This window comes from Papio anubis, chromosome 12, assembly GCF_008728515.1.
Source record: "Papio anubis isolate 15944 chromosome 12, Panubis1.0, whole genome shotgun sequence".
NCBI classification, from domain to species: domain Eukaryota; kingdom Metazoa; phylum Chordata; class Mammalia; order Primates; family Cercopithecidae; genus Papio; species Papio anubis.
This window is the reverse complement of record NC_044987.1, coordinates 16,678,489-16,699,502: the sequence shown is the minus strand read 5'-3', so window position 1 is coordinate 16,699,502 and position 21,014 is coordinate 16,678,489. Positions and strand designations below refer to the sequence as shown.

At 50.5% G+C, this 21,014-nt stretch overlaps 1 protein-coding gene across 2 annotated transcripts in view; it reads right to left on the bottom strand.

The window, feature by feature from the left end:
* The window catches only part of LOC101011037 (FXYD domain-containing ion transport regulator 6), a 39,706-nt gene extending 18,932 nt beyond the window's left edge, over positions 1-20,774 (bottom strand). For both annotated transcript variants that reach the window (XM_017948986.3, XM_009187375.4), the window contains exon 1: positions 20,188-20,774. The gene's annotated coding sequence lies outside the window, so the exon portion shown is untranslated. The remainder of the gene's footprint in view (positions 1-20,187) is intronic.
* Positions 20,775-21,014: the final 240 nt, after the last annotated feature.

Sequence of the window (21,014 nt, the reverse complement as noted above, 5' to 3'; positions counted from 1 at the left end):
CCTGCAGGCTCAGCCCACGGATGACAAGCCCTGAGGGGTCATCGGGCCTGGGTCTTAGCAGGATGCCCCAAAGAAAGATGAGGTCTCACTTCAGACAGATCATCCCAGAATGGGGCCTTTGATGGGGTCGCAGAATGCCTAGGCCCCACAGTTTAGTCTAACTGGTTATCCTAGACTATTATTATATGCAAAGGGATATGATTTAGCCTATGACGTATCTAGATCTTTGCAAACAAGAAGTCTATTAAAAAAAGATTCGACTGTGTATATATTGAGTATAACCAAGATGTGAGGTCTACCAGCTGGAGTTAGCATCACACAATTCATCACAGTCGGTTACAGTGATTGGGCTCCTGCTTTTTATTTGTGAACATGGGGGCCCAAAGAGAGATGAGGTATCTGATTCATCCAGTTATTCAGGGGCGGGGCAGGGCTCAGAACATACACCTCCCACTCCTGACTGCTGTTTTGATGTGCTGGGATTGGGAGGTGGGCAGGACAGGGCTGGCAGAGCAGCGGCCAGGAGGAACACAGAAAAGGAGGGCTGAGCAATGCCAAAGGGAAGTGGGGCAGCCCGGCTGGAGCCAGGGAAGAAGGCAAGGCCCTGCAGGAATGGGGTGGCCAGGGACATGAGAGGGCAGGAGGGAAGCCACTGACAGCCTCCTTGGATTGAAAAACAACCGTGGACTGGAGATGGGAGGGGACGGTGCTGGCTTCAGGGAAGGCAAGGGATGGAATCATGTCTAGGACGGGTCTTCTGGAGGCATGGGACCCAACTGCTCACTCTCTCACACAGGACAGCAAACAGGTGATGAGAACAGGTCTTTCCCATTATCCCCGGGTGATGTGGTGAGTTTGGCGCAGGTGGCTAGTGCTGCAGCATGGATCTGCATTGCGTAAGGTCAGACTAAGAATGAAAACAGAGAGGTCCCAGACTGAAAATTATCACAGACAAACTGGTCAGATGTACTGGGAAAGTGGTGGATTTTTTTTTTTTTTTTTTTTTTTTTTGAGACGGAGTCTCGCTCTGTAGCCCAGGCTGGAGTGGCACGATCTTGGCTTACTGCAACCTCCACCTCCCAGGTTCAAGCTATTCTCCTGTCTCAGCCTCCCGAGTAGCTGGGATTACAGGCACGTGACACCACGCCCAGCTAATTTTTGTATTTTTAGTGGAGGCGGGGTTTCACCATGTTGGCCAAGATGGTCTCGATCTCTTGACCTCGTGATCCGCCCACCTCAGCCTCCCAAAGTGCTGGAATTACAGGCATGAGCCACCACAACCAGCCCAGGAATCTTTATATTCCTAAGACCTTAGCAAGTCTTACTGTCTAGGAGGAAAACGGGGAGAGTGGTCTGATCTATTTGTGCTAAGCAAGACCTCATGGAGATAAAGGACTGGCTCTGAAGGCTTTTTAAGGCCTCCTTAGCCCTCTGTTTCCATGAAAGGGCCGTGCCTGCACTCTATCAGCCTTACCGTCAGTTCTCTATTCTCCATGCTCATGAATGGGACTTGGGGGAGTGGTCAGTACAAACCAGCAGAGAATGCCCAAACCCTGGGCTTGGCTTTGGAATGTGTTTTATTTTTATGGGAATTGAAGCCTCATAATGCTTTCAGACAAGTGATAAAGAATCCCAGAGAGGCCTCAGTACTAGAGAGGCTGGATATTCTTCTCCTTGATCTTCCCTGGCACCCCACCCCAGCCCCACTCCAGCGTCTCCCTACTTCCCATCCAGGCTGGGGCATCCGGGTACCCTTGGCATCCAACCAAAATACCTCCCTACTCACACACAGCTGTGCTTTTCCTCTCCTAACTGCCCACCCTTTTTCTGCTTCCCATCTCAGATGCTCTGGCTGAAGTTCTCTTGCAGGATTAAAAGGAAAATGAAGGACAAAAGGACAGTCATCATCCACTCGGGGGATGTATGTCCAGCAGAGCTCCAGGGGGCTTTCCCAGGGTCCCTCCTGGCTGAGCCTGGCACCCCTCACTCCCTCTCCATGTCAGGGCTGCTTTCTCCCCTCACCTTGGGTCCCATGTGACCACCAGCTTGGAAACAGGGGTAAGGACCACACTCAGCCTCACACCCCCAACTCTGTGCCCTAAACACTCTCCTGTCAAAGTTCCCAAGCCACAGGGACCCAGAGCCAAGGCCCAGGTTCATCCTCTGTTTTTGTAAAACGGAGGGTCGATTCTGCTTCAGTTCCTTCCTTTCTCCCTTCCTTCCTTCCTTCCTTCCTTCCTTCCTTCCTTCTTCCTTTCCCTTCCTTTGTTTATTACTTCCCTTTCTCCCTTCCTCCCTTCCTTCCTTCCTTCCTTCCTTCCTTCCCTTCCCTTCCTTCCTTCGCCCCGCCGCCACCATACTCCACTTCTATATATAGCAGCAGCAGCAGCAGCGGTGGTGCAAACCGTGCAGGCTGAGAGTGCAGTGGTGTGATCTCAGCTCACTGCAACCTCCTCCTCCCAGGCTCACGCGATTCTCCTGCCTCCTGAGTAGCTGGGACTACAGGTGCGAGCCACCACACCCAGCTAATTTTTGTATTTTTAGTAGAGACGGAGTTTCGCCATATTGGCCAGGGTAGTCTCCAACTCCTGACCTCCGGTGATCCGCCCACCTCAGCCTCCCAAAGTGCTGGGATTGCAGATGTGAGCCACCACACCCAGCCAATTCTGCATCAATTTCAACCCCTTCTGGGAGGCTGCTCAAAAGTCCGTTTGCTCATGGGGCTACGAGATACAGCTCCTGCCTCCTAGCACTGTGCAAGACTCCCGCCCCAAGCCAGTGTGTCCCAACCCCAAGTCCAGCCACACCCAGTTTGGCAGGACACTGTGGAGCCACTGGGTGGTGAATGTGAATCCCCTGAGGAGGGAGGTCCAGGGTTGGAGCTCCTTGTGCCTTTACAAAGCCCACCTCTGACTCACACTGCACACTCCCAAGGCAGCGGCCTTGAACCAGAAGGCTGGACACAGAGGTCCGCCTGCATCATAGAAGCCCTTCTACGGATGCCACAGAAGAAACTAAGAGGAACTAAAAATTCTGAGATGAAAACCCACACTTGAGGCCCAGTCTGGGGGTCTGTACTGGATACAAGAGGTAATAATTACAATCACGACAAACTATACAGGCCAGGCACTATTCTTAGTGATTTAAATATTTATTCTCACTTCATCCTTAAACATAACCCGATGGTATATGCACACTGGTAATGTGCACCTGTGGCCCTTTCATGAAATCCAAGACCTAAGGAGGCCTTAAACAGCCTTCGGAGCCAGTCCCTTGTCTCCAAAAGCTCTTGCTTAGCACAAATCAATCAGACTGCCCTCCCCCTGTTTTCCTCCCAGTGAGACTTGCTAAGGTCTTAGGAATAGAAAGATTCCACCTCTCTCCCAGTACATCTGACCAGTCTGTCTGTGATCATTTTCAGTCCGGGGCTTCCCTGTTTTCATCCTTAGTCTGGTCATACACTACACTCAGATCCACGCTATGGCAATAGCCACCTGCACCAAGCTCACCCTCACCGCACAGCTGGGGTCATGGGAAAGGCCTGTTCTCATCACCCGCTTGCTCTGCTGTGTGAGAGAGTGAGGAGTTGGGCTTCACGTCTGCCGAAGGTCTTTTGTTATCGTCAGACGCATTTTACAGGGAAAGAAACTGAGGCAGGGAAAGAGAGGTGCCCTGGAGAATAAGTGCAGGATTCTGGACTTCAGCCCTGCTCTGTCTGCCTGGCTGTTGGTGGAGGGCAGGGAGCTTTCCTGCCATGAATGGGTTTCCTTCGATCCCAGAGCCAGCCCCAAACTCCAGCCCTCGGGCCCCACCTCACAGCGAGGGATCACATCCAGTTGGGGGCAAAGAGCCATGAGGGATCACCTGCACTGTGGTTCTTTGAAGGGCCCAGCTTCCCTAGGTAGCTGCCACCCTGTTTTCTCATTCCCATCCCAGTCATTGCAGGCTGAGGCCGCAAGACACAACTACCCGAGAGAGTCCAATCAGTTCTGCAGAGAGTCACAACGCAGGGGCTCCCACCTCTGGATGAACATTTACCAACCAAGCTCCCAGCATCTCTAGCTTCACACATATTCATGTGCTAGAGAGACAGCAGAATGTACAATCCTGCCAGCTCACCCCTGAGAAAGCACTGATACTCCCTTGTTGGACAGAGAGCTGTTTATTCGGGTGGGGGATTTTTTAAAACAGGTTGCAGAACCCTGCAGCTGATTAGGCCGAGGGTGAGCGCATTGGGTGTAGGCAGCACAGAATCAGTGCAGTATCTGTCAGTCCATTCCCTTGTCCACTTTCCAAGGCTATGATCAAGGTCAAGTGAGATAATACATGTGAAGGTTCTTTGTAAACTGTAAAACACTCTGATAACAATATGTAACATTCATAAGGTGCTCATGCCATGCCAAGTGTTGTTCTAAATGGTTTACGTATATAACTCATTCTACCCTAGTCCTAAGAAGTAGCTATTATTATGATCATTCCCTTTACACAGATGGGCAGACTGAGGCCAGAAAGGTTAAGTAACCTGCCCAAAATTCCAGAGCTAGAAAGTAGTAGAGCCTAGATTAAATCCCAAGCAACCTGGCTCCAGGGTCCTTGCTCTGAGCACTCAGCTCTCCCTCCTCTCTGCCACTCGTGGCTCTGTGGTCTCGGGAACATTACTTGGCTTTTCAGAGTCTTGGCTTCTGTAACTGCAAGACGGGGGTAAAAGCATGCATCTCGGGAGCAGTGAGCGTCTGATGAGGTGGTCTTTGTGCCCACATCAGTCCCCTCTTCTGTGAATGGCATCCCCTTTTGGAAGAGAGCCTGCTCCGCCCCTACTCCAACCCTGCTGGTCTACAGGAGCCTGCCAATCTCAGCTTCTCCCCTGTAGCTAAAAGACACAGCAGAAAAGACCTCAGCATCCTGCTGGATGGGAGGAGGAGGAGTCTGTCGGGGGAGAAGTCGGCCAGCAGCTGACAGGTACAGAGCTGGCAGGGGAGAGAGGCAGGGAGGAGGGGCCTGGAGAGCTTCCTAGCTGTGCCTCAGGCTCCAGTGTTCCCAAACCAGAGGTCCCACCCTTCCTGAGTCTGGCTCTGTAAACTGTATATACCCCTGTTTCACCTAAACTAGAAGGAGTTCTGTTGCTGTCATTTGCAATGAAAAGAGACGGCCTGTGGACGGAGCTGGGTACAGTGCCCGGGGAATAGTAACTGCTGGAGAAGCATCACCTGTTAGTATCATTACTGTATCACTCCCCAACTCTGTCCTTGGCTTCCTCCTTCATTTCTACCTTTTCCAGGAAAATGGAAAGAGAAACAGAGATGGGGGCTAGGGAGAGGGCCGCAGTAACTTCCTCCCCCTTCCCTTCCTTCCTCCTAACATTGTCCTCCAACCACTGGAAGGCTCCAGGGTCCTCATGTGGTCACAGGGTGTGGAGGGGCCTCAGCCCACACCTGACACCAGCTCCCGGCCACTGCCTTTTCCTGCCTCAAGACAAACAGCCTATGTCATCCAGAGCTGTAGACAGGTGGCCCAGGGAGGACACATCTGGCTGGGACAGCTGAAGCAAGGGACACATCTTCCCAGGTCCAAACTGAGGGTGCCCCCATGAGAGACACAGAAGCAAGACGGACAGAGGACATGAGGCAGCAGGAGAGGTGAGAAAGTCCGGCGGAGGAGAAACTGAAAAGGCGATGCCCCGGAAGAAGTGGGAGAGGCAGGCAAAGGAAAGAGAAAGAGCCTTCAAGATGGGAGAGGCTGGCCCAGGGGCCAAGTCCCCACAGAAACTGAGCTGGAAAATGGGAAAGAGGGACACAGGTGGTGAAGCCAGGAGAGGTGGAGGCTGCTGAGAGAAGAGAATTGGTTTTGGAGGAAGCATCAAGCAAGGCCTCATGTCGTCCTCCTCCCTCTGAGGCCTTGGCTGCCCTGGGTGCCTCCACCATGCCCTGTGTGCCCCACTCACACAGATCTGCCAAAAAGCAGAGACAGGAAAATGCACCAGGGCAGGGTCTGAGAAGGCAAAGTCAACAGACAGCTGCTGTTCCTGGGAGAAAACATCTCACGCCCTTCCCTGGCTACAGGGCTGCTGCCCAGAAGACACACTGTCTCTGCTGGACAGAGACCAGGAGCCTGCGGCTATCCCAGACCAAGGCCCAGCCCACAAGGTCTTCAGCCACCTCCTCTGGTTACCATGCCCAATCTTCTTCCTTCACCAAGGTCATTCAAGGAGAAGCCACTGCCTCCCACAAAGGGCCCCTTCAGGGTATCTCTCTAGAAGGGCTGGGCACTGACACACACAGGCAGGGCCAAATGGACTCCTGCAAAACCAAAGTGCTATTCCTAAGATGGCCCTGTTACTCCGCTTGGGTTGAGGAGGTCACGGCAAGATGTATCAAGATAGGGACTCTTGTTCCTCAGCCCTGGGCCCTTCAGTGTATCTGTGACTGTCAAACAGAAAGGGGAGCTACTGTGTCTTACATGTTGCATATTCCTGTTCCCTGCCCACATTGGTCAAAGGGGATGATGAGGAGGAGGAGGACGATGATGATGGCGATGGTGTGATAATGTTAATATCACCAATCATTTATAAAACACCTTATTCACCAGACAACATTACAAGCATTAGCTCAAAGAAACATCACAACTCCATGGGATGTTGGTTATTACTGCCATTTTACAGATTAGAAAAAGAGAGGCTCAGGCTTATGCTATTGCCCAAGGCCCAACAGCTAACAAAAGCATACCTGGAACTGTCACTAATTCTGCTGGTGCTACACACCTTCCACTCTTCCTTGCTGCCTCCCTGGCACATGTGGAAATGGGCAGGGACTAAGGGAAATAAAATCAGAGGCCCCAATTTATTCCTGGAATGCAAAGATGGTTCAATATATGAAAATCAATCAATATAATATACCACATTAGCAAAACAGAGGGAAGAAAAAAACCACAAAATCATCTCAATTGATGCAGAAAAAGCATTTGACATCAGCATCCTGCCATGAGGAAAACATTCAACAAATTAGGAATAGAAGGAAACTACCTCAACATAATACAAGTCATAAGTTTAAAAAAACAAAAAAACAAAAAACAAACAAACAAACAAAACCACAGCAAACATCACACTCAATGGTGAAAGCCTTAAAGCTTTTCCTCTAACATCAGGAAGAAGGCAAGGATGCCCACTTTCACCATTTCTATTTAACACAGTATTGAAAGTCCTAGCCAAAGCAACTATGCAAAATAAACAAATAAGTAAAAGGCATCCAAATTGGAAAGGAAGAAGTAAAATGATCTCTGTTCACAGATGGTATCATCTTATACATAGAAAACCCTAAAGATCACATATAAAAACTGTAAGAACTGATAAACTCTGCAATGTAGCAGGACACAAGGTCAACACACAAAAAACAATTGCATTTCGATACATTAACAGTAAAAAATCTGAAGAGGAAACTAAAAAACAATTCCATATCATAATATCAAAAGGAATAACATATTTAGAAATTAACCAAGAACGTGAGAAACTCATGCAATAGAAACATTTCTCAAATAAATTAAAGAAGATGTAAATAAACAGAAAAAATAGTCCATGTTTGTAGATTTAAAGACCTAACATTTTAAAGAAATTAATACTACCCAAAATGATCTATAGATTTAATGCAATCCCTATCAAAATCCCAATGACTTTTTTTTGTAGAAATAGAAAAATCTATGCTAAAATTCATATGGAATCTCAAGGGACCCTGGATAGCCAAAAAATCCTGAAAAAGAACAAAGTTGAAGGACTCAAGCTTCCTGATTTCAAATTTTACTACAAGGCTACAGTATCAAAACAGTGTGTGACATAAGAACAGACATGTATACACCAATAGAGTAGGATAAAGTCCAGAAATAACCCTCACATATGTGGTCAAAAGATTTTTGACTTGGGTGCCAAGACCATTCAATGGGGAAAAGACAGTCTTTTCAGCAAGTAAGTGCCAGGAAAACCAAATGCAAAAGAATAAAGGTAGACCCTTACTCAACACCATACACAAAATTTAACCTAACTGGATCCATGACCTACATGTAAAACCTAAAACTTAAAACTCTTCAAAAAAAACACAGCAAAAGCTTTATGATATTGGATCTGTCAATGGTTTCTTGAATATGACAACAAAGGCACAGCCAACAAAACAAAAAAATATATACAAATTGGACTTTTTTTTTTTTTGAGATGGAGTCTCACCTTGTTGCCCATACTGGAGTACAATGGCTCAATCTCAGCTCACCGCAACCTTCACCTCCGGGGTTCAAGCAATTCTCCTGCCTCAGCTTCCCGAGTAGCTGGGATTACAGGCTTCCGCCACCACACCCAGCTAATTTTTGTATTTTTAGTAGAGACAGGGTTTTCTCTATGTGGGTCAGGCTGGTCTTGAACTCCTGACCTTGTGATCCGCCAGCCTCGGCCTCCCAAAGTGCTGGGATTACAGGCAAGAGCCACCACGCCTGGCCAAAAAATTGGACTTATATAAACATAAAAATGTTGTGCATCAGAAGACACAATCAACAGAGTAAAAATACCACAGAGTGGAAGGAAATATTTTCAAATCATACATCTGATAAGGAATTAATAGAGACTTCCTAAAACGCAACAACAAAAAAAGCAAACAATCCAATTCAAAAATGAGCAAATAACTTGAACTAACACTTCTCCAGAGAAGATACACAAATGGCCAATAAGCACATGAAACGATGCTTAACCTCAATAATAATTAGGAAAATGCAAATCAAAACTACAATGAGATACCACCTCACATCCGTTAGGATAGCTACTATAAAAAAAAGAAAGAAAATAACAAGTGTTGGTAAGGATGTGGAGAAATTGGAACCGTTGTGCACTGTTGCTAGGAATGTAAGATGGCACAGCTACCGTGGAAAACAGTAGAGTGGTTCCTTAAAACATTAAAAATAGAATTCTCATATGATCCAGCAATTTCACCTCTGGATGTATACCCAAAAGAATTGGAAATAGAGCCTTGAAGAGATATTTGTAAACCCATGTTCACAACAGCATTATTCACAATAGCTAAAACACAGAAGCAACCCAGGTGTTCATCGGTGGATTCATGGATAAGCAAAACGCGGTATATACACATAGAGGAATATTCTTCAACCTTAAAAAGGAAGGAAATTCTGACACATGGATGAATCTTGTGCCCAGCAGCTGTGAAATGGACAGAGGCTGAGGAGGAACGTAAGAGTGCCCGTGGTGAGGTTGAGCATCCTGGCCAGGCACGGTGGGTCACGCCTGTAATCCCAGCACTTTGGGAGGCCGAAGCAGGTGGATCACCTGAAGTCAGGAGTTCGAGACCAGTCTGGCCAACATGGTGAAACTCCATCTCTACTAAAATACTAAAAATTAGCTGGGCGTGGTGGTGTGTGCCTGTAGTTCCAGCTACCCGGGAGGCTGAGGCAGGAGAACCGCTTGAACCCAGGTGGTGGAGGTTGCAGTGAGATCGTGCCATTGCACTCCAGCCCGGGCTACAGAACAAGACTCCATCTCAAAAAAAAAACAAAAAACAAAAAAAAGAGTGCCTGTGTGAGGCTGAGCATCTTTCCACATCCTTATTGGTTCCAGCTACAACATGGATGAACCTTGAGGACGAGATGCTAAGTGAAATAAGCCAGTCACAGGACAAGTACCATATGATACCACTTTTTTGAGGCACTAGAGTAATCAAAATCAGAGACAAAAAGGAGAATGGTGGTTGCCAGGGGCTCCGGGAAGGGGGAAGTGGGGAGTGAGTGTTTAATGGGTATGGAGTTTCAGTTTCACAAGAGGAGGGGAGTTCTGGAGATGGATGGTGGTGATGGTTTCACAACAATATAGATATACTTGCCTCGCCGCTGAAATGTACACTTAAAAATGACAGTACATTTTATGTTACGTGTATTTTATCATACTAAAAAAAAACTAGGGGGAAAAATGGGTATAGGTGATGGGAAAAAAAAAGTTGAGCCTAACTCCTGATCAGGCTGGGCTTACTTGATGAGGGTGTTCTTACCCAGGTCAGGGGAGAATAACCCAAAATACAGCTTTTCAAACTTTGGCATGCATTATCCCCTTTTTCCCCCTTTCACATTTTCTTGCCCAACTCTGTTCTGCTGACTATGACTGAGGTTGGGGTAAGGCTGGGACCCTGGGGCCTGTTAAGAGGAAAGGTCTTGGCAAGTCTGCTACCCATTGTTGGATCCCAGCTGTTCCCAGTGATGCCCCATCACTCCCAGCTGAGCTTTGGCATCAGCACACTCCTGTGTCCCTCTCAGCCTCTGTCCATCTCACAGCTGCTGGGTTCCCTGCTGCACTTTGCCTAGCACAATACCAGTGCATTTATGCTGAGCACTGGATGGAGTCCCAGACCAGTTGTAGGCTATCCTGTCCACTGGAGCTCAGCTCACGGTGGATGCCAACAGAACTACTAGCCAGCAGCCTTTCACCAGTGGGCTGCAAAGCTGCAGATCACGTTCTTTTCTGGTATAGCTCAGAATTAGATGAGGGTGTAGAATTGAAATAAAGGCCACCCCTACTCAAAAATGTATCTGCCTCCACAACAATTCTTCCTTAGGAGAGACGTTTAAATGTCACGACATCACTACAAGAGAAATACTCCCAATCCTAACAGTCATTTATATCTTGGCCTGAGTTATTTAATCAGATTGCTTTCCACAGCAGAGAAATCTGCCTGCATTTAGGTGGAGAAACTGGGGGAGAAAGAGAGTACTTTTGGAACAAGGTGTAATTTTGGAAACAATGGCACCCTTATCCTTCCAGCAACCAAGTTAACAAATATTTATTGATGGCCTAATGTTTTCAGGGCACTTCACTCAACACTGAGAACACTGCAGTGAGCAACACAGACACCGTCCCTGCCTCCCTGCCTGACAGAGCTTATAGACTCACCAAGTTTCCAGGGGTTCCTCTCTCCTTCCCCATCTCCACACTGCATCTGTGGCAAAGTCCTAGCCATGCTTGCACTTGCAATATCTCTCTAATCGGAACTTCCTTTCCATCACTCCTCCGAGTAACTTACCTAATAGTGTAGTAGCTGGACCCATCTTTAACCTCCTCCTTCCCCTCTGTCCTGGACACTGATTACTGCAGGACTAACCTTTCTAAAGTGTATTCTGAATACCTCCCTCCCAAACTTGAAGGCATTCAGTGGTGCCTCTATGTCCTATTTAGTTCTTTAGAATCCAAACTTCTTTTTGGCATATGAAAACCTCTAAGTGTACCTCTCTTCTATCCCTCCAGTATCTTCGCATTATTTTCAGCTAAGATGGTCTACTTTCCATCTTCTGCCACATGTGTCTCTAACTGCGTGCCTTTGTGTGTATTCTGTTCCTTCTACTTAAATACCCTTCCCTTCCTTGTTTATTCCAGTTCTCAACCCTGGTTGTACCTTAGGATCCACATGAAGAGCTTCAGAAAAAAAAAAAAAAAAAGAAAGAAAGAAAGAAAAGAAAAAAGATGCCTGGAAATCAACTCAACCACACTCAGCTCTAAAGCTGGGCCGTGTAGCCAAGGCATCGGTAATTTTGAGAATCTCCCCCACTCATTCTGATGTGCAGCCAAGGTTAATAAATGCTATCTTTGTCCAGCTGCCACTCCACGTAGACCCCTTTCTCCAGACTCCAAGAGCGCCTGTTGCCTGTTGTTGGCACTAATTTGGCACATTGCACATTCTGTCTCATGCTCGCTTCGTTAAGATTCTCCTATCAGAAAAGTCTCTGTGCTACCCCATGATCTGTCCTCACCCGGGATGGTGAGGGCAGCCGAAAGTGCTGGCTGATGGATTGGTATGGAGTGAAGAGAACACAGCTCCAATCACCAGGCCTTGAAACTGTGCTGCATAGGGGGCATGAAAGGGATGGAAAACCCAGTCCCGTCAACGTCAACGGCAATGAATCATACTGATTGTATCATCTTGGTGTGATGTGATGAAAACGGCACTTTCTCTCTGTGATCTTCCTCCCTAAAACCCATCACTCCAGTCTAATCACGAGGAGAACATCGGACAAATCCCAACAGGGCCGCATCCTACAATACACCTGACGGGTGGCCCTCAGAACTGTCAAAGTCATCAAAAACAAGGGAAGCCTGAAAAACGGTCACGACCCAGAGGCACCTAAAGAGGCACGACTCAATGGAGTGTGGTATCCTGGATGGGATCCTAGAACAGAAAAAGGACATAAGGTACAAACGAATGACATTTTAATAAAGTGTCAATGTTAGTCAATATTATTGTACCAATATTGGTTCATTAATTGTAACAAATGTACCACCCTAATGTAAGATCGTAATAATAGCAGAAACTGCATGCCAGGGGAGAAAACTGGAACTCATACGATCTGCCCGAGTTTTCTGTAAATCTAACTGTTCTAAAAAGATAGTCTATTCTTAGAAAAATAATAAAAATTCAAAAATTCAGTTAAAAACAAAAGCAATCCTCAACCTCATCCCAGCACAGGGCGCCTGCTCGCTTTCTCGGCGTTTGATGAATCTGTAACAGGAGTTTGGCTTCTCTGGTTCAGAGCCACGGAGCAAACAAACAACCATCAAGGGCTTTTTAAGCTGTCTTTTAAAACAAGTGCTTTGGGTCGACCAGAGGCCACAGATCCATCAGTGGAAAATGCACCCAGTTCCCTCAATTTGCATTTTAAATGCCCATCAAATAAACAATTAAGCATCAATTATTGTTAAATCACCTAACTTGAAATGATTGCTGTCCCCGCCCAGTCAGCAAGGTTCCAGAGAGGAGCCATGAGGAGACTGGACTCAGAGCCTGGCAAAGGAAAGGACAGAGCAGAGGGTGGTGAAATTCCAGCAGTCCAGGGCTCAAGGAGGCTGCAGACACTGCTGAATTCCCCAAGCTGCCAGGAAGGCAGCTGGACAGTCTAGGAGCAGGACAGCGCACCTCCGCCCGGCGCATCACTGTGGCTGACACCTCCCAGGGTGGCCTTTCTCTCTCCTGTCAGGCGCCTTCAGTAGCCCAATGGCTGGAATGCTGCCCCTCCATCCCTCTTTCTTGGAAGAGGGACACTCCCACCACTAGGGCACCTAGGCCGAGTTGTCAGGTCCCCTGGACTCAACTGGCCCAGACCCAACCCAGCCCAGCTGCACAGGGTGGAGGCAAAACTCTCTTTGTCATATCGCAGGGGACTTAGTTTAACCTGGAGGCACCTTTATCGTTAACATGAAAACATGAAGTTCCTTCTAGGGAAGAGAAACTTGGACAGAGGAAGAGGAGGGGGGAGAGAGAGAGAGAGAGAGAGAGAGAGAGAGAAAATAACTGACTGTGAAAAGAAATAAGACCTCTTCCTTAGAAACAGAAACAGAATTCACAAATCACAAACCCAGGCCTGTTTTCTGGAAGTCTCCCTGGAAAGATCCCAAGCTGGACCACGAGCAGAGGCATGGTGGAGACAGAGACCTTAGCCTCTGGTCTTTCAGTGCGGGCCTGGCTTTGTCCTCCAACTGCATGCGGGTCACTGTCATTCCAACCACATCCCCTCATCCTTGGCCCTCTCTGCCCACACCAGATATTCTGAACTGGGGCAGTCCCATTCTCATGGCCCCAGCCTGGTCCCTGGGGCCCCAGCTCCCTTCCCAGGTCTTGCTGTCACCTCACCGTCACTGACAACCGTGACACTGTGGCATCCCAGCCATCACCCATGGACTTCTCACAACAGCCCTCAGAAGCAGGCACACAGAACAGTACTGCGAGGCCAACTCAGGCACGGGCCAATGTCGCGCCTTGTCCAGAGGGAGTCAGAGTGGGATTCAGGCCTCCTGCCTGCCAGCACAGCGGCTGAGGCCTCTCTGGCTCCCCAGGAAATCTCGGTCTGGCTCCAGAGAGTCTGAATGGCGAGTGGTATTGCACAGAACCCACAGGCTGGGGCCCCAGCAGGGCGTGATGGAGTCAGGCCAGGATGGGATCACCTCCCCCACACACCTGCTGACAAAGGCCCATTCAAGACAGGACAGACAGCAGTCCCAGCAGCAGACACAGAAACCCAGAGCAGCTGCCAGGGCCAGGAACCCAGAAGCCAGGCCCACGCCACCCTGCCCACAGCCAGGCCACAGCACCAGGCAGCCCCCTTTGCCCTCTCTCTGCCTACCTCTTTCGAACAGCTCTGGCCTGTGTGTTTCAGCCTACAGGGCACTTTGTACAATTTCATATTGTCTCCCTTTTAGGGGTAGAAGTGGCAAGAAGATGAACCCTGACCCACGGGCCTGGATACCCAGAAACGTGCCCTACTTTCAGAGGAGGGGGCTGTGGACCTGACTCTGTCTTTGGAGGAGGGGGCTGTGGACCTGACTCTGTCTTTGGAGGAGGGGGCTGTGGACCTGACTCTGTCTCTGTTTCAGGAAACACATTTTCCCCTCCCTCCCCCCAGTGCATCCTCATCCCCAGAGAGCCAAGGCCCACATCCCTTCCCACGTAGGGCTGTCACCAGTGTATGTCTCCATCACACCACAGTGCCCTGGGAGCACAGGCACACCCTGGCCATCTCTGGATCCCCAGCACTGAGCACAGCAGCCGCTCAATCAATGTTGATGTGTGAATGAATGGACGCTTCAGCATCATTATCCCTCTATGTCAATTCCATCCTAAGCTCAGAACAACCAAAGGATCTGTAGGGAATTTTTCAGGCATTTAAAACTTTCTCGGTATTCTCCATCCTCCATTGCCTCATTTCTAATCTCTGGGCCTCTGTCAAATCCCAACTATCAAAATGCTGTGATGAATCAGCCTCTCTCCTTTGACTTCAGCTTTTAAGCATCTCTCAGACCTCAGATGGGGTCAAATTCTTAGTTTCTAGACTCTAGCAAAGCAACTGGGAGGCTGAGATGACACATGGTAATAAAGGGATGTGCATCTTGGGAACGCATGGTGTGCACCAGGGCTTGGGAGACAGCCGGGAAGGGCAACCGGGTGTCCACACCTCCTGGTGGTGAGGACTCTTCCTCACGCGGGTCACAGCACACACGCTGCTCACTGGGCTTTCTCCATGTGTCTGACACTGTGCCAGGCACTGTGGGGAGAACAGATCTGCCACTGAGAGGAGGTGCAGTGGAGTGCGGGGGGCGGGGGGCAGGGCATGTCCATCCGTAGCTAAAATGCAGGTGTGTGCTCTCAAGGAAGAACTAACAGGACATTCACGATATAGGAGGAGTATGTTTATTGGGAATTTTAATGCCTGTTTATTGGGAATATGGAAGAATTACCCGAAAGAATCAACACTTGGGAGGAGCCGCGAAGGATGATATCACAATAATAATGCCATTCGAATAATCCTAGCAATGTGTCATGACTACCATTACCACAGCAGCTGATATCTCCTGAGTGTTTACTCTGTGCTAGGCAGCATGCCGAGCCCTGTGCACAACTCACCTCCTACTGTCCTCACACTCATTTCACAGGTAAGGAAACTGAGGCTTAGGAAAGTGAAGAAATCTAGGCAGCATCAGAATCCAGGTTAGAATCCAAGTTTGTGTGTCTACAAAGACTGCCACCCTCTACTCGGCACATTCCAGCAAGGGCCTGAGCTCAGGCACAGGGGGAGACAGTATCAGGCTTCGGATGACCATCTGGAGAAGGTGGCTGCAGAGGTGGCTGCAGCCAGGTCACGCTGAGCCTGGAGTGCCTGCACCACGTACCTGTGCTTATTAATAGGCACAGTCGAGCCTGGGGAGGTTTTTGAGCAGAGGAGTGGCAAACCTGGACCTGAGCTGTCACATCAGCGGGTAAAATGGAGTGGGCTGAGAGGGTGGACGTTCAGAGGCCATCACCATGGTCTGAGAGACTGCAGCTCTTTGGGGAGGAGAGAGGGCGTGTGGGAATGTGCGAGCCCCTGCCTCCCTGTCGGGTGTGGGAGATTATGTATGTGTGAGGAAGGGAAAGTGTGTGTGAGCATAAGTGCACCCGTGATTGCATAGAGGGGCTCTTCTTATGGAGGAAGAAGGTCGCAGAGCCTCCTGGTAGGAGGTGGACGTGAGGTGGGCAGTGGGAGAGAAGATGGAACAGGATAAGCCAGTTGATCCACCTGAGCAGGAGGGCTCCAGCGAAGGAGAAACCTCAGAAGCCCACAGGGCCTGCCTGACCTACGAGGGGAACCTTTATTAAAAGGGTGAATGGGACAGTTTGAAACCTTAGCCTCTGGTCTCTCAGTACGGGCCTGGCTTTGTCCTCCAGCTGCGTGGGGGGTCACTGTCATTCTAACTACATCCCTTCATCCTTGGCCCTCTCTGCCCACATCACATATTCTGAGCTGGAGCAGCCCTATTCCCATGGCCCCAGCCTGGTACGTGGGGCCCCAGCCCCTTCCCAGGCTGTGTGCTCCCTCCCACATCTTTGTAACAAACATGTTCCTGTGCAGCCTCCAAACTGGCTTCATCCCTTCCCAGGTCAGGGCCTCTCCCTCCCCCGATTCTGGAGCAGAGATGATGCTGCCAAATTGGTTCCATGCTTTTGTTTCGGCCAGAGATGTCCTGCCTCTCATCAGGGACAGTGTCAGAGCACTGTGTTCCCGACCGGCCCCTCTCATTGCAACTCTCCAGCTGGCCAGGGGTTCTCCCTGGAGAAGATTTCTTGGACCACCAAAATGACAGCCCTGTCCTCTCCAGAGAATAACTATTTAAAGACCCCACCCAGTGTGCAGCCTGGTAGAAAAGGCCAGGTAGACCACAGCGTCCAGGAGGAGCCAGCTCCCTTGGCCCTAAAGAAAAAAATTTGGTTTCAGCTTCTTGGTCACCTTCCGCCACACTGGGTGAAAAGGGGGTTTTCTCCAGGGTAACCTGAGCCCAGCCCCTTCCTGCTCAGCTCAGCTGCAGCTTGTATTGTGAAATGAGTACTATTTGGTACCTGGAGAGAAAACAGATCTCTTTCAAGACTGTATAATCCACACAAATTTAGAGGAAGACATGCCTTGGAAATCATGAATCTAAACCCCACTATTGACAGATGCAGAAACAAAGGTCTAAAATCCGAAAGGCTTTCAGTTGCTGAAGAGCAGTCTAAGCCATTTCTAGATTTCACCGAAGCCCAGTTTGCATCCAAAGGGGTATTTGTGCAATGAATGCATTTGCCTGTGAGTAGCGTGGAAGCTCAGGGGCAGAGCTGGGGCTGGAACCCGGCCTTTCCACTTCAGGCTCCCTGCCTCCTTCAAGCTGTGCCTTTCATGACTGGTTTGCTTCCTCCAGGGTGCTCAGAAGGTGATTTGTTCGAAGGTGAGTCTTGGGGGGCTGCCTGGCATAGTCTGCCATCCAGATGGCAGCTGACTAAGTCCAACAAGGTTGGCAGGAAGAGAGGAGGTGCTCTTATTTAGGGGAGATCTTGGTGGGCTGACTCCCCCAAGGCTGTCAGGGAATTTCCAGGGTCTAGGAGCTGCCCCTTCTCCCTGCTCTCCTTGCCACACCTTCCAGCTTCGCCTTGCAAGAAAACGTAGTGAAGCAGGCTCCCCAGTTGTCCCCGCCCACTAGGGGACCCTCACTTTGGAAGGGCGTCCCAGTCACCAGCTGACCAAAGGCTCTCCCTCCAAAGAGTTCCATCGACCCACCATCTCTGATGGTGACTGAGAAAAGAAAGCAAGGGATGCAGGACAGGCAGTGTGAAGACCAAAATCCTGGCTGAGGAGTTAGAAGGCCTCAGCTGCTACTGGCCATGTGACCGCTGAGCCTCAGTTTCCCCCACTGTGTTCCAACTGGATGCTCCCTCAAGGCCTCTTCCAGCTCTGAGAAACCTAGGATTCCAATGTCAGGGACTGTGTCTCCCTCCTCACCTTCATGTCCCCAGCAATTAATACACAGTAGACACTTAAAACAGTTCCTTGAATGATTGAATGAAATGGGTCGTCAGGTCAGTCTGAAGATCCAATGGAAGCCAGGAAGCAAATTCTTCCCCCAGGAGCCTACCTTCCAACAACTGTAGAAGCCACACATCTTGGGAGAACCCTGGCAAGCCTAGAGCCCTTTGCACATCCGCTTCCTCTCCTAGATGCACAGATTTGGTTGGAGGAGCCAAGCAGGAAGCAGGAAAACGTGCCAGGAAGAGAGGGTGGCCTGAACCCCAGGCAACGGTGGGTAGCCCTAACTTTCACTTTATTGACTCCTGTGGCCCCTCTCCTTGCCTCTTTCTGGTTTCCCTCCCCTTCCTACCTCCCTGGTCTGGCCTCCTCAGCTTTCCTGGAACAGTAACCACTTTTCCTTCTCTCCTTTGTGGGGGCTCAGAGCCTCTGATGGTCCCAGCGCCGGCCTGATCCTCTGCTGGTGAGGATGGCTCCCAGAGCCTCAGGCTTTCTCTGGGTCAGGGAAGAGAGCAGCGGCAGTGAAGAGATTGAAATTCTGGTTGGTGCCCAGCCTGGCTCTCGTTAACACCTGGAGCTCCACACTAGGGCTTTGAGGAGGAGGGAAAAGGGCTGTGCCCAATCTTTATCCAACCTTCCCTTCCAGGTTTAGGGAAGGGGCTCCTCTTTTGAGGGAATCTGGCAGTGCCTTTTCCTCCACCTTCTTCTGCAGGGTTCCTAGGGAGATGTTAGGGTTTTCCTTCTGGGCTTCCTGAGCCTCCACATCTTCCCCTCTACACACCTAGGGAGGTGGCTGGATAAGGAAGGAAACTCCCCTCTCTCTCCCCTGCCGCAGCCCAGCCTGAGACTTATGTAGACGTAGTGTGTGTGTGTGTGTGTGTGTGCGCATGCACAGTGCGAGGGTAGGGTGTCAGTGTAGCATTGGAGGTGGTGTGTGGTGGTGCGGTATATATGCAGTGTGTTTGGTGTGTATGTGTGTATAGGTATGATGTATGTGTATGTGTGGTGTGAGTGTGAGGGTGTGTTGATTGCGTAGTGTGGTATATGTCTGTATGTGTTTGTGGTGCTGGTGATGTGCAGTGTGTGTGAAGTGGGTGGTGTGAGTAAGGGGCCACTGCAATTGGGTGTAGGAGCCAGATATCTAGGTCTCCTAGCCAGGGATAACCAGTATCTAGGCAACCATATTGGGGGGAGGGGAGGAGATATGGAGGTGAGGAATGGGCAGGAGAAAGAGGGAGGCTGAGAAATGGAGGAGTTTCCATAGCAACCACCAGGCAAGTCACGTGCAAAAGGCTAAGTTGCGGACATAGACATACACATCCGTAATATGAGGGTGGCTGGATCCCCAGTGGGGGCTCCTTTCAGAGAGGGCCTAAGATGCCCACTGATCCATATTCAAAGCTGGAAATCCTAGCCCAGCCAGAGAGCGCGAAGCCACGGAGACAAAGGAAGTGGAGGCAGAGAGCACACTGGTGGGGAGAAGCCTCCAGTAGCCACGGTCCCGTGAGCGTGCAGGCTTGCAGCAGGTGATGAGGCAGGCCCATGTTTCCAGCGAGGCTGCTCCCAGCTCCCACCCTCGGGTGCCTCCTCTACCAGCCACCACTTGTAAGAGCCAGAAGCCAGCGCTGGGAGCCCCAGGCTGCACACCCCACTCTCCACGGAAGCCCGGGAGACACAATAGCGGAGGCTTTGCCAGGGCCAGCCCTGCTGGGGAAAGGGGGCAATGGGGGACCCCAGGGCCCCCCGGAAAGGAAACAGGATTGGATGCATAGACAAGAAGGAGGGAAAAAAAACGATGCACTCTCATGAATCCTCGAGCTCTAGAATCCTTCTTTCCCTGCGCCCCCATCCAGTGCCCACCGCCCAGCCCCACCTTCCCCAAGCACCAAACCAGCAAGTTCCATTTTGTGTCGCTCATGTGTCCACACTCACACCCAGCCACACGCTCTCGTCCGTAATTCCCCACGCTCCCCCAACTGTCCATAGCTTCCAAGTAACAAAGGGAAAACTCCTCATGGATAAAAGGGTGGGCGCAGCCCTTTCCCCTTCTCCTGAAAACCCTGACCCCAAGCTCAAGGCAGTATCGAGAGCAATTCCCAGCCACCAGCGTCACCCCCAGCGCCACAGCCTGCCTCTCCTAGAGGCTGCTCTCTCTTCCGACGCCGATCTCCTTGTTTACATCCCCAGCCCGGTTTCCCGCTGCCCAGGCGGGGACCGCGGCGCTGCTGACCGTGGAGGTCCGCACACACCCACTGAACAAACGAAACCCTGCGCTCCCGGCGCTCCAGAGATCGGTCCCCAGTGAGCCTCGCTCCTCCTCGAAAAAAGGAGCCAACTTTACCCACCTCCCCAGCCGCCTACCTGCACAGCCGGTCCCCTCTGAGACTCCCAGGAGGACCCGCCGAGTCCCGAGGAACCTGGGAGTGGCGGGGCTGGGGGCAGGGCGGTGGGTGAGGCTTGAGCTGCTTTCCCGCCTCCCCTCCTCCTAGGAGTCGGGCGGGCTGGGAGGCGCGTCCTGCGGGGGCGGGGGCGGGGGGCTCGCTCGGGGCGGGGCGCGGGGACAGCCCACTCCGTGCTGCCGTCCGCAGGCTTCTGGGTAGCGGCCGCGCGCAAACCCCCTCTCCTCCTCTCCCTGCCCGTCCTCCCGCTCCGTGCTTGCGCGCGTCCTCTGCTCCCCTCTCCTCTCGAGGGGCGGAGAGATTTTTCCAAAGGGCAGTCAAGCTCCGAGAAGCAACAGGAGACCGCCGCCGAGGGGGCGTGCAAGCGCCGGAGCAGATTGCCATCAGCTGTTGCTTTTCGGTTTCCCTCTGGTTAGGGTGGGAAGGGAGCAAGACAGACACAATGACAGACCTGGTGTCTCTCTGCAATAGTAAACTCCGAGGAACGGAAAAATAGGAGAAAATAACCCAGCACCAGACACAGCAGCCCACGTTAATTGGGAACTTTGGTAATTAAGGGGAATGTGCACCAAAAGCATGAATGGCTGTGTCGTGGGCGCAGGAGCCAGCTCCAGTTGTAGTTGTCATTTTCAGCTAGAGTCAGGTGGGGAGCTGGGGGGATGGCCCTCACCTGAACCATAGATCTGCTGCCATGAACCCCCTTTTCAAGCCCCATCCAACTCTGGCCCTGCCAGGAGCAGTACCGCCCCATCGGCAGCCCAGTCCCCAAGAGTCAAAATTCACAATGAC